Source organism: Triticum urartu, chromosome 7A (assembly GCF_056163025.1).
Source record: "Triticum urartu cultivar PI428250 chromosome 7A, HENAU_Tu73, whole genome shotgun sequence".
In the NCBI taxonomy this organism is placed as follows: Eukaryota; Viridiplantae; Streptophyta; class Magnoliopsida; order Poales; family Poaceae; genus Triticum; species Triticum urartu.
In genome coordinates, this window is record NC_141879.1 from 701,708,452 (window position 1) to 701,722,223 (window position 13,772).

Genomic DNA, 13,772 nt, shown 5'->3' on the forward strand with positions numbered 1-13,772 from the left:
CCTAGTACAAATAATTTTACACTAGAGTTGAACTAGCTCCATAGATTAGTACAAATAACTTTACACTAGAGTTGAACTAGCTCTATAGCCTAGTAAAAATTATTTTACACTAGAGTTGAACTAGCTCCATAGATTAGTACAAATAATTTTACACTAGAGTTGAACTAGCTCTATAAGCTAGTTCAAATAAATTTACACTAGAGTTCAACTAGCTGTATAGCCTAGTACAAATAATTTTACACTAGAGTTGAACTAGCTCTATTAGCTAGTTCAAATAATTTTACACTAGAGTTGAACTAGCTCTATAGCCTAGTACAAATAAGTTTACACTAGAGTTGAACTAGCTCTATAAGCTAGTTTAAATAATTTTACACTAGAGTTGAACCAGCTCTATAGCCTAGTATAAATAATTTTACACTAGAGTTGAACTAGCTGTATAAGCTAGTTCAAATAATTTTACACTAGAGTTTAGCTAGCTCTATAGCCTAGTACAAATAATTTTACACTAGAGTTGAACTAGCTCTATAGCCTAGTACAAATAATTTTACACTAGAGTTGAACTAGCTCTATAAGCTAGTTCAAATAATTTTACACTAGAGTTGAACTAGCTCTATAGCCTAGTACAAATAATTTTACACTAGAGTTGAACTAGCTCTATAAGCTAGTTCAAATAATTTTACACTAGAGTTGAACTAGCTGTATAGCCTAGTACAAATAATTTTACACTAGAGTTGAACTAGATCTATAAGCTAGTTCAAATAATTTTACACTAGAGTTGAACTAGCTGTATAGCCTAGTACAAATAATTTTACACTAGAGTTGAACTAGCTCTATAAGCTATTTCAAATAATTTTACACTAGAGTTGAACTAGCTATATAGCCTAGTACAAATAATTTTACACTAGAGTTGAACTAGCTCTATAAGCTAGTACAAATAATTTTACATTAGAGTTGAACAAGGACTATAGCCTAGTACAAATAATTTTACACTAGAGTTGAACTAGCTCTATAAGCTAGTTCAAATAATTTTACACTAGAGTTGAACTAGCTCTATAGCCTAGTACAAATAATTTTACGCTAGAGTTGAACTAGCTCTATAAGCTAGTTCTAATAATTTTACACTAGAGTTGAACTAGCTCTATAGCCTAGTACAAATAATTTCACACTAGAGTTGAACTAGCTCTATAAGCTAGTTCAAATAATTTTACAGTAGAATTGAACTAGCTCTATAAGCAAGTACAAGTAATTTTACACTATTGTTGAAATTGCTCTATAGCCTAGTACAAATAATTTTACACTAGAGTTGAACTAGCTCTATAGCCAAGTACAAATAATTTTATACTAGAGCTGAACTAGCTCTATAAGCTAGTTCAAATAATTTTACACTAGAGTTGAACTAGCTATATAGCCTAGTAAAAATAATTTTACACTAGAGTTGAACTAGCTCTATAAGCTGGTTCAAATAATTTTACACTAGAGTTGAACTAGCTCTATAGCCTAGTAAAAATAAGTTTACACTAGAGTTGAACTAGCTCTACAAGCTAGTTCAAATAATTTTACACTAGAGTTGAACTAGCTCTATAGACTAGTACAAATAATTTTACACTAGAGTTAAACTAGCTCTATAGCCTAGTACAAATAATTTTACACTACAGTTGAACTAGCTCTATAAGCTAGTTCAAATAATTTTACACTAGAGTTGAACTAGCTGTATAGCCTAGTACAAATAATTTTACACTAGAGTTGAACTAGCTCTACATGCTAGTACAAATAACTTTACACTAGAGTTGAACTAGCTCTATAGCCTAGTACAAATAATTTTCCACTAAAGTTGAACAAGGTCTATAGCCTAGTACAAATAATTTTACAGTAGAGTTGAACTAGCTCAATAAGCTAGTTCAAATAATTTTACACTAGAGTTGAACTAGCTCTATAGCCTAGTACAAATAATTTTACAATAGAGTTGAACTAGCTCTATAAGCTAGTTCAAATAATTTTACACTAGAGTTGAACTAGCTCTATAGCGTAGTACAAATAATTTTACACTATAGTTAAACTAGCTCTATAGCCTAGTACAAATAATTTTGCAATAGAGTTGAACCAGCTCTATAAGCTAGTTCAAATAATTTTACACTAGAGTTCAACTAGCTGTATAACCTAGTACAAATAATTTTACACTAGAGTTGAACTAGCTCTATAAGCTAGTTCAAATAATTTTACACTAGAGTTGAACTAGCTCTATAGCCAAGTACAAATAATTTTACACTAGAGTTGAACTAGCTCTATAAGCTAGTTCAAATAATTTTACACTAGAGTTGAACTAGCTCTATAGCATAGTTCAAATAAGTTTACACTAGAGTTGAACTAGCTCTATAAGCTAGTTCAAATAATTTTACACTAGAGTTGAACCAGCTCTATAGCCTAGTACAAATAATTTTACACTAGAGTTGAACTAGCTCTATAAGCTAGTTCAAATAATTTTACACTAGAGTTGAACTAGCTGTATAGCCTAGTACAAATAATTTTACACTAGAGTTGAACTAGCTCTACAAGCTAGTACAAATAACTTTACACTAGAGTTGAACTAGCTCTATAGCCTAGTACAAATAATTTTCCACTAAAGTTGAACAAGGTCTATAGCCTAGTACAAATAATTTTACAGTAGAGTTGAACTAGCTCTATAAGCTAGTTCAAATAATTTTACACTAGAGTTGAACTAGCTCTATAGCCTAGTACAAATAATTTTACACTAGAGTTGAACTAGCTCTATAAGCTAGTTCAAATAATTTTACAGTAGAGTTGAACTAGCTCTATAAGCAAGTACAAGTAATTTTACACTATTGTTGAAATTGCTCTATAGCCTAGTACAAATAATTTTACACTAGAGTTGAACTAGCTCTATAGCCAAGTACAAATAATTTTATACTAGAGCTGAACTAGCTCTATAAGCTAGTTCAAATAATTTTACACTAGAGTTGAACTAGCTATATAGCCTAGTAAAAATAATTTTACACTAGAGTTGAACTAGCTCTATAAGCTGGTTCAAATAATTTTACACTAGAGTTGAACTAGCTCTATAGCCTAGTAAAAATAAGTTTACACTAGAGTTGAACTAGCTCTACAAGCTAGTTCAAATAATTTTACACTAGAGTTGAACTAGCTCTATAGACTAGTACAAATAATTTTACACTAGAGTTAAACTAGCTCTATAGCCTAGTACAAATAATTTTACACTACAGTTGAACTAGCTCTATAAGCTAGTTCAAATAATTTTACACTAGAGTTGAACTAGCTGTATAGCCTAGTACAAATAATTTTACACTAGAGTTGAACTAGCTCTACATGCTAGTACAAATAACTTTACACTAGAGTTGAACTAGCTCTATAGCCTAGTACAAATAATTTTCCACTAAAGTTGAACAAGGTCTATAGCCTAGTACAAATAATTTTACAGTAGAGTTGAACTAGCTCAATAAGCTAGTTCAAATAATTTTACACTAGAGTTGAACTAGCTCTATAGCCTAGTACAAATAATTTTACAATAGAGTTGAACTAGCTCTATAAGCTAGTTCAAATAATTTTACACTAGAGTTGAACTAGCTCTATAGCCTAGTACAAATAATTTTACACTATAGTTAAACTAGCTCTATAGCCTAGTACAAATAATTTTGCAATAGAGTTGAACCAGCTCTATAAGCTAGTTCAAATAATTTTACACTAGAGTTCAACTAGCTGTATAACCTAGTACAAATAATTTTACACTAGAGTTGAACTAGCTCTATAAGCTAGTTCAAATAATTTTACACTAGAGTTGAACTAGCTCTATAGCCAAGTACAAATAATTTTACAATAGAGTTGAACTAGCTCTATAAGCTAGTTCAAATAATTTTACACTAGAGTTGAACTAGCTCTATAGCATAGTTCAAATAAGTTTACACTAGAGTTGAACTAGCTCTATAAGCTAGTTCAAATAATTTTACACTACAGTTGAACTAGCTCTATAAGCTAGTTCAAATAATTTTACACTAGAGTTGAACTAGCTGTATAGCCTAGTACAAATAATTTTACACTAGAGTTGAACTAGCTCTACAAGCTAGTACAAATAACTTTACACTAGAGTTGAACTAGCTCTATAGCCTAGTACAAATAATTTTCCACTAAAGTTGAACAAGGTCTATAGCCTAGTACAAATAATTTTACAGTAGAGTTGAACTAGCTCTATAAGCTAGTTCAAATAATTTTACACTAGAGTTGAACTAGCTCTATAGCCTAGTACAAATAATTTTACACTAGAGTTGAACTAGCTCTATAAGCTAGTTCAAATAATTTTACACTAGAGTTGAACTAGCTCTATAGCCTAGTATAAATAATTTTACACTATAGTTAAACTAGCTCTATAGCCTAGTACAAATAATTTTACAATAGAGTTGAACCAGCTGTATAAGCTAGTTCAAATAATTTTACACTAGAGTTGAACTAGCTCTATAGCATAGTACAAATAATTGTACACTAGAGTTGAACTAGCTGCATAGCCTAGTACAAATAATTTTACACTAGAGTTGAACTAGCTCTATAAGCTAGTTCAAATAATTTTACACTAGAGTTCAACTAGCTGTATAGCCTAGTACAAGTAATTTTACACTAGAGTTGAACTAGCTCTATAAGCTAGTTCAAATAATTTTACACTAGAGTTGAACTAGCTCTATAGCATAGTTCAAATAAGTTTTCACTAGAGTTGAACTAGCTCTATAAGCTAGTTCAAATAATTTTACACCAGAGTTGAACCAGCTCTATAGCCTAGTACAAATAATTTTACACTAGAGTTGAACTAGCTCAATAAGCTAGTTCAAATAATTTTACAATAGAGTTTAACTAGCTATAGCCTAGTACAAATAATGTTACACTAGAGTTGAACTAGCTCTATAGCCTAGTACAAATAATTTTACAATAGAGTTGAACTAGCTCTATAAGCTAGTTCATATAATTTTACACTAGAGTTGAACTAGCTCTATAGCCTAGTACAAATAATTTTACCCTAGAGTTGAACTAGCTCTATAAGCTAGTACAAATAATTTTACACTAGAGTTGAACTAGCTCTATAGCCTAGTAAAAATTATTTTACACTAGAGTTGAACTAGCTCCACAGCTTAGTACAAATAATTTTACACTAGAGTTGAACTAGCTCTATAAGCTAGTTCAAATAAATTTACACTACAGTTCAACTAGCTGTATAGCCTAGTACAAATAATTTTACACTAGAGTTGAACTAGCTCTATAAGCTAGTTCAAATAATTTTACATTAGAGTTGAACTAGCTCTATAGCCTAGTAGAAATAAGATTACACTAGAGTTGAACTAGCTCTATAAGCTAGTTTAAATAATTTTATACTAGAGTTGAACCAGCTCTATAGCCTAGTATAAATAATTTTACACTAGAGTTGAACTAGCTGTATAAGCTAGTTCAAATAATTTTACACTAGAGTTTAGCTAGCTCTATAGCCTAGTACAAATAATTTTACACTAGAGTTGAACTAGCTCTATAGCCTAGTACAAATAATTTTACACTAGAGTTGAACTAGCTCTATAAGCTAGTTCAAATAATTCTACACTAGAGTTGAACTAGCTGTATAGCCTAGTACAAATAATTTTACACTAGAGTTGAACTAGCTCTATAAGCTAGTTCAAATAATTTTACACTAGAGTTGAACTAGCTGTATAGCCTAGTACAAATAATTTTACACTAGAGTTGAACTAGCTCTATAAGCTATTTCAAATAATTTTACACTAGAGTTGAACTAGCTATATAGCCTAGTACAAATAATTTTGCACTAGAGTTGAACTAGCTCTATAAGCTAGTTCAAATAATTTTACACTAGAGTTGAACTAGCTCTATAGCCTAGTACAAATAATTTTACACTAGAGTTGGACTAGCTCTATGAGCTAGTTCAAATAATTTTACACTAGAGTTGAACTAGCTCTATAGCCTAGTACAAAGAATTGTACACTAGAGTTGAACTAGCTCTATAAGCTAGTACAAGTAATTTTGCACTATAGTTGAACTAGCTCTATAGCCTAGTACAAATAATTTTACACTAGAGTTGAACTAGCTCTATAGCCAAGTACAAATAATTTTACACTAGAGTTTAACTAGCTCTATAAGCTAGTTCAAATAATTTTACACTGGAGTTGAACTAGCTGTATAGCCTAGTACAAATAATTTTACACTAGAGTTGAACTAGCTCTATAAGCTAGTTCAAATAATTTTACACTAGAGTTGAACTAGCTCTATAGCCTAGTACAAATAAGTTTACACTAGAGGTGAACTAGCTCTATAAGCTAGTACAAATAATTTTACACTAGAGTGGAACTAGCTCTCTAAGCTAGTTCAAATAATTTTACACTACAGTTTAACTAGGTCTATAAGCTAGTTCAAATAATTTTACACTAGAGTTGTACTAGCTGTATGGCCTAGTATAAATAATTTTATACTAGAGTTGAACTAGCTCTATAAGCTAGTACAAATAACTTTACACTAGAGTTGAACTACCTCTATAGCCTAGTACAAATAATTTTACACTAGAGTTGAACAAGGTCTATAGGCTAGTACAAATAATTTTACACTAGAGTTGAACTAGCTCTATAGCCTAGTACAAATAGCTTTACACTAGAGTTGAACTAGCTCTATAGCCTAGTACAAATAATTTTATATTAGAGTTGAACTAGCTCTATAGCCTAGTACAAATAATTTTACACTAGAGTTGAACTAGCTCTATAGCCTAGTAAAAATTATTTTACACTAGAGTTGAACTAGCTCCATAGATTAGTACAAATAATTTTACACTTGAGTTGAACTAGCTCTATAAGCTAGTTCAAATAATTTTACACTAGAGTTGAACTAGCTCTATAGCCTAGTACAAATAAGTTTACACTAGAGTTGAACTAGCTCTATAAGCTAGTTTAAATAATTTTACACTAGAGTTGAACCAGCTCTATAGCCTAGTATAAATAATTTTACACTAAAGTTGAACTAGCTGTATAAGCTAGTTCAAATAATTTTACACTAGAGTTTAGCTAGCTCTATAGCCTAGTACAAATAATTTTACACTAGAGTTGAACTAGCTCTATAGCCTAGTACAAATAATTTTACACTAGAGTTGAACTAGCTCTATAAGCTAGTTCAAATAATTTTACACTAGAGTTGAACTAGCTCTATAGCCTAGTACAAATAATTTTACACTAGAGTTGAACTAGCTCTATAAGCTAGTTCAAATAATTTTACACTAGAGTTGAACTAGCTGTATAGCCTAGTACAAATAATTTTACACTAGAGTTGAACTAGATCTATAAGCTAGTTCAAATAATTTTACACTAGAGTTGAACTAGCTGTATAGCCTAGTACAAATAATTTTACACTAGAGTTGAACTAGCTCTATAAGCTATTTCAAATAATTTTACACTAGAGTTGAACTAGCTATATAGCCTAGTACAAATAATTTTACACTAGAGTTGAACTAGCTCTATAAGCTAGTTCAAATAATTTTACACTAGAGTTGAACTAGCTCTATAGCCTAGTACAAATAATTTTACACTAGAGTTGAACTAGCTCTATAAGCTAGTTCAAATAATTTTACACTAGAGTTGAACTAGCTCTATAGCCTAGTACAAAGAATTTTACACTAGAGTTGAACTAGCTCTATAAGCTAGTACAAGTAATTTTGCACTATAGTTGAACTAGCTCTATAGCTTAGTACAAATAATTTTACACTAGAGTTGAACTAGCTCTATAGCCAAGTACAAATAATTTTACACTAGAGTTGAACTAGCTCTATAAGCTAGTTCAAATAATTTTACACTAGAGTTGAACTAGCTGTATAGCCTAGTACAAATAATTTTACACTAGAGTTGAACTAGGTCTATAAGCTAGTTCAAATAATTTTACACTAGAGTTGAACTAGCTCTATAGCCTAGTACAAATAATTTTACACTAGAGTTGAACTAGCTCTATAAGCTATTTCAAATAATTTTACACTAGAGTTGAACTAGCTATATAGCCTAGTACAAATAATTTTACACTAGAGTTGAACTAGCTCTATAAGCTAGTTCAAATAATTTTACACTAGAGTTGAACTAGCTCTATAGCCTAGTACAAATAATTTTACACTAGAGTTGAACTAGCTCTATAAGCTAGTTCAAATAATTTTACACTAGAGTTGAACTAGCTCTATAGCCTAGTACAAAGAATTTTACACTAGAGTTGAACTAGCTCTATAAGCTAGTACAAGTAATTTTGCACTATAGCTGAACTAGCTCTATAGCCTAGTACAAATAATTTTACACTAGAGTTGAACTAGCTCTGTAGCCTAGTACAAAGAATTTTACACTAGAGTTGAACTAGCTCTATAAGCTAGTACAAGTAATTTTGCACTATAGCTGAACTAGCTCTATAGCCTAGTACAAATAATTTTACACTAGAGTTGAACTAGCTCTATAGCCAAGTACAAATAATTTTACACTAGAGTTGAACTAGCTCGATAAGCTAGTTCAAATAATTTTACACTGGAGTTGAACTAGCTGTATAGCCTAGTACAAATAATTTTACACTAGAGTTGAACTAGCTCTATAAGCTAGTTCAAATAATTTTACACTAGAGTTGAACTAGCTCTATAGCCTAGTACAAATAAGTTTACACTAGAGGTGAACTAGCTCTATAAGCTAGTACAAATAATTTTACACTAGAGTGGAACTAGCTCTCTAAGCTAGTTCAAATAATTTTACACTACAGTTTAACTAGGTCTATAAGCGAGTTCAAATAATTTTACACTAGAGTTGTACTAGCTGTATGGCCTAGTATAAATAATTTTATACTAGAGTTGAACTAGCTCTATAAGCTAGTACAAATAACTTTACACTAGAGTTGAACTACCTCTATAGCCTAGTACAAATAATTTTACACTAGAGTTGAACAAGGTCTATAGCCTAGTACAAATAATTTTACACTAGAGTTGAACTAGCTCTATAGCCTAGTACAAATAGCTTTACACTAAAGTTGAACTAGCTCTATAGCCTAGTACAAATAATTTTACATTAGAGTTGAACTAGCTCTATAGCCTAGTACAAATAATTTTACACTAGAGTTGAACTAGCTCTATAAGCTAGTACAAATAATTTTATACTAGAGTTGAACTAGCTCTATAGCCTAGTAAAAATTATTTTACACTAGAGTTGAACTAGCTCCATAGATTAGTACAAATAATTTTACACTAGAGTTGAACTAGCTCTATAAGCTAGTTCAAATAAATTTACACTAGAGTTCAACTAGCTGTATAGCCTAGTACAAATAATTTTACACTAGAGTTGAACTAGCTCTATAAGCTAGTTCAAATAATTTTACACTAGAGTTGAACTAGCTCTATAGCCTAGTACAAATAAGTTTACACTAGAGTTGAACTAGCTCTATAAGCTAGTTTAAATAATTTTACACTAGAGTTGAACCAGCTCTATAGCCTAGTATAAATAATTTTACACTAGAGTTGAACTAGCTGTATAAGCTAGTTCAAATAATTTTACACTAGAGTTTAGCTAGCTCTATAGCCTAGTACAAATAATTTTACACTAGAGTTGAACTAGCTCTATAAGCTAGTTCAAATAATTTTACACTAGAGTTGAACTAGCTCTATAGCCTAGTACAAATAATTTTACACTAGAGTTGAACTAGCTCTATAAGCTAGTTCAAATAATTTTACACTAGGGTTGAACCAGCTCTATAGCCTAGTATAAATAATTTTACACTAGAGTTGAACTAGCTGTATAAGCTAGTTCAAATAATTTTACACTAGAGTTTAGCTAGCTCTATAGCCTAGTACAAATAATTTTACACTAGAGTTGAACTAGCTCTATAGCCTAGTACAAATAATTTTACACTAGAGTTGAACTAGCTCTATAAGCTAGTTCAAATAATTTTACACTAGAGTTGAACTAGCTATATAGCCTAGTACAAATAATTTTACACTAGAGTTGAACTAGCTCTATAAGCTAGTTCAAATAATTTTACACTAGAGTTGAACTAGCTCTATAGCCTAGTACAAATAATTTTACACTAGAGTTGAACTAGCTCTATAAGCTAGTTCAAATAATTTTACACTAGAGTTGAACTAACTCTATAGCCTAGTACAAAGAATTTTACACTAGAGTTGAACTAGCTCTATAAGCTAGTACAAGTAATTTTGCACTATAGTTGAACTAGCTCTATAGCCTAGTACAAATAATTTTACACTAGAGTTGAACTAGCTCTATAGCCAAGTACAAATAAATTTACACTAGAGTTGAACTAGCTCTATAAGCTAGTTCAAATAATTTTACGCTGGAGTTGAGCTAGCTGTATAGCCTAGTACAAATAAGTTTACACTAGAGTTGAACTAGCTCTATAGCCTAGTACAAATAAGTTTACACTAGAGTTGAACTAGCTCTATAGCCTAGTACAAATAAGTTTACACTAGAGTGGAACTAGCTCTGTAAGCTAGTTCAAATAATTTTACACTACAGTTTAACTAGGTCTATAAGCTAGTTCAAATAATTTTACACTAGAGTTGTACTAGCTGTATAGCCTAGTATAAATAATTTTATACTAGAGTTGAACTAGCTCTATAAGCTAGTACAAATAACTTTACACTAGAGTTGAACTAGCTCTATAGCCTAGTACAAATAATTTTACACTAGAGTTGAACAAGGTCTATAGCCTAGTACAAATAATTTTACACTAGAGTTGAACTAGCTCTATAGCCTAGTACAAATAGCTTTACACTAGAGTTGAACTAGCTCTATAGCCTAGTACAAATAATTTTCACTAGAGTTGAACTAGCTCTATAAGCTAGTTAAAATAATTTTACCCTACAATTGAACTAGCTCTATAAGCTAGTAGAAATAATTTTACACTAGAGTTGAACTAGCTGTATAGCCTAGTACAAATAATTTTACACTAGAGTTGAACTAGCTGTATAGCCTAGTACAAATAATTTTACACTAGAGTTGAACTAGCTCTATAAGCTATTTCAAATAATTTTACACTAGAGTTGAACTAGCTATATAGCCTAGTACAAATAATTTTGCACTAGAGTTGAACTAGCTCTATAAGCTAGTTCAAATAATTTTACACTAGAGTTGAACTAGCTCTATAGCCTAGTACAAATAATTTTACACTAGAGTTGAACTAGCTCTATAGCCAAGTACAAATAATTTTATACTAGAGTTTAACTAGCTCTATAAGCTAGTTCAAATAATTTTACACTGGAGTTGAACTAGCTGTATAGCCTAGTACAAATAATTTTACACTAGAGTTGAACTAGCTCTATAAGCTAGTTCAAATAATTTTACACTAGAGTTGAACTAGCTCTATAGCCTAGTACAAATAAGTTTACACTAGAGGTGAACTAGCTCTATAAGCTAGTACAAATAATTTTACACTAGAGTGGAACTAGCTCTCTAAGCTAGTACAAATAATTTTACACTAGAGTTGAACTAGCTCTATAAGCTAGTTCAAATAATTCTACACTAGAGTTGAACTAGATGTATAGCCTAGTATAAATAATTTTACACTAGAGTTGAACTAGCTCTATAAGCTAGTTCAAATAATTTTACACTAGAGTTGAACTAGCTGTATAGCCTAGTACAAATAATTTTACACTAGAGTTGAACTAGCTCTATAAGCTATTTCAAATAATTTTACACTAGAGTTGAACTAGCTATATAGCCTAGTACAAATAATTTTGCACTAGAGTTGAACTAGCTCTATAAGCTAGTTCAAATAATTTTACACTAGAGTTGAACTAGCTCTATAGCCTAGTACAAATAATTTTACACTAGAGTTGAACTAGCTCTATAGCCAAGTACAAATAATTTTACACTAGAGTTTAACTAGCTCTATAAGCTAGTTCAAATAATTTTACACTGGAGTTGAACTAGCTGTATAGCCTAGTACAAATAATTTTACACTAGAGTTGAACTAGCTCTATAAGCTAGTTCAAATAATTTTACACTAGAGTTGAACTAGCTCTATAGCCTAGTACAAATAAGTTTACACTAGAGGTGAACTAGCTCTATAAGCTAGTACAAATAATTTTACACTAGAGTGGAACTAGCTCTCTAAGCTAGTTCAAATAATTTTACACTACAGTTTAACTAGGTCTATAAGCTAGTTCAAATAATTTTACACTAGAGTTGTACTAGCTGTATGGCCTAGTATAAATAATTTTATACTAGAGTTGAACTAGCTCTATAAGCTAGTACAAATAACTTTACACTAGAGTTGAACTACCTCTATAGCCTAGTACAAATAATTTTACACTAGAGTTGAACAAGGTCTATAGCCTAGTACAAATAATTTTACACTAGAGTTGAACTAGCTCTATAGCCTAGTACAAATAGCTTTACACTAGAGTTGAACTAGCTCTATAGCCTAGTACAAATAATTTTACATTAGAGTTGAACTAGCTCTATAGCCTAGTACAAATAATTTTACACTAGAGTTGAACTAGCTCTATAGCCTAGTACAAATAATTTTACACTAGAGTTGAACTAGCTCTATAAGCTAGTTCAAATAATTTTACACTAGAGTTTAGCTAGCTCTATAGCCTAGTACAAATAATTTTACACTAGAGTTGAACTAGCTCTATAGCCTAGTACAAATAATTTTACACTAGAGTTGAACTAGCTCTATAAGCTAGTTCAAATAATTCTACACTAGAGTTGAACTAGCTGTATAGCCTAGTATAAATAATTTTACACTAGAGTTGAACTAGCTCTATAAGCTAGTTCAAATAATTTTACACTAGAGTTGAACTAGCTGTATAGCCTAGTACAAATAATTTTACACTAGAGTTGAACTAGCTCTATAAGCTATTTCAAATAATTTTACACTAGAGTTGAACTAGCTATATAGCCTAGTACAAATAATTTTGCACTAGAGTTGAACTAGCTCTATAAGCTAGTTCAAATAATTTTACACTAGAGTTGAACCAGCTCTATAGCCTAGTACACATAATTTTACACTAGAGTTGAACTAGCTCTATAGCCAAGTACAAATAATTTTATACTAGAGTTTAACTAGCTCTATAAGCTAGTTCAAATAATTTTACACTGGAGTTGAACTAGCTGTATAGCCTAGTACAAATAATTTTACACTAGAGTTGAACTAGCTCTATAAGCTAGTTCAAATAATTTTACACTAGAGTTGAACTAGCTCTATAGCCTAGTACAAATAAGTTTACACTAGAGGTGAACTAGCTCTATAAGCTAGTACAAATAATTTTACACTAGAGTGGAACTAGCTCTCTAAGCTAGTTCAAATAATTTTACACTACAGTTTAACTAGGTCTATAAGCTAGTTCAAATAATTTTACACTAGAGTTGTACTAGCTGTATGGCCTAGTATAAATAATTTTATACTAGAGTTGAACTAGCTCTATAAGCTAGTACAAATAACTTTACACTAGAGTTGAACTACCTCTATAGCCTAGTACAAATAATTTTACACAAGAGTTGAACAAGGTCTATAGCCTAGTACAAATAATTTTACACTAGAGTTGAACTAGCTCTATAGCCTAGTACAAATAGCTTTACACTAGAGTTGAACTAGCTCTATAGCCTAGTACAAATAATTTTACATTAGAGTTGAACTAGCTCTATAGCCTAGTACAAATAATTTTACACTAGAGTTGAACTAGCTCTATAGCCTAGTAAAAATTATTTTACACTAGAGTTGAACTAGCTCCATAGATT